The sequence below is a fragment of the Fukomys damarensis genome, unplaced genomic scaffold (genome assembly GCF_012274545.1).
Source record: "Fukomys damarensis isolate Sample0158 unplaced genomic scaffold, DMR_v1.0_HiC HiC_scaffold_73860, whole genome shotgun sequence".
Taxonomy (NCBI): Eukaryota; Metazoa; Chordata; class Mammalia; order Rodentia; family Bathyergidae; genus Fukomys; species Fukomys damarensis.
This window is the reverse complement of record NW_022974772.1, coordinates 10,608-11,015: the sequence shown is the minus strand read 5'-3', so window position 1 is coordinate 11,015 and position 408 is coordinate 10,608.

The following is a 408-nucleotide window of genomic DNA, read 5'->3' as shown; positions in this document are numbered from 1 at the left end:
CCACAGGACACTTGGCCTGCGTGGTCCCCTCTGGGTCTTGATGATGTAAAATAAAGCTCCTCGAGCTGCTTCCTCTTCCGGGTCACTCTGACAGCCCCTCTGACCCTTGCCGGGTTTGTCCTCCTCGCTCTGCCCCTCTGCCCCCGATGTCCCGCATCCTCCTTTGCCTACGAGCACACACAGACCCCAGGCTCACCAGCGCCCCCGGGATCCTCTTGAAGGGTTTTACGTTAGTCTGGGAATGGCACAGTGAGCTCTCCTCCCACCGGCGCGTTTGAACCTCTAGTTTGAACCAAGGGAAGGCGTCTTTTGAGCTGTCTCCCACGTCCCCTCGGCAGGCATTGTCCACCACCGGGTGCTTCAGGCTCCTCCGAAGGAGACTAGGACAGCCGCTACGAAGATGTCTGT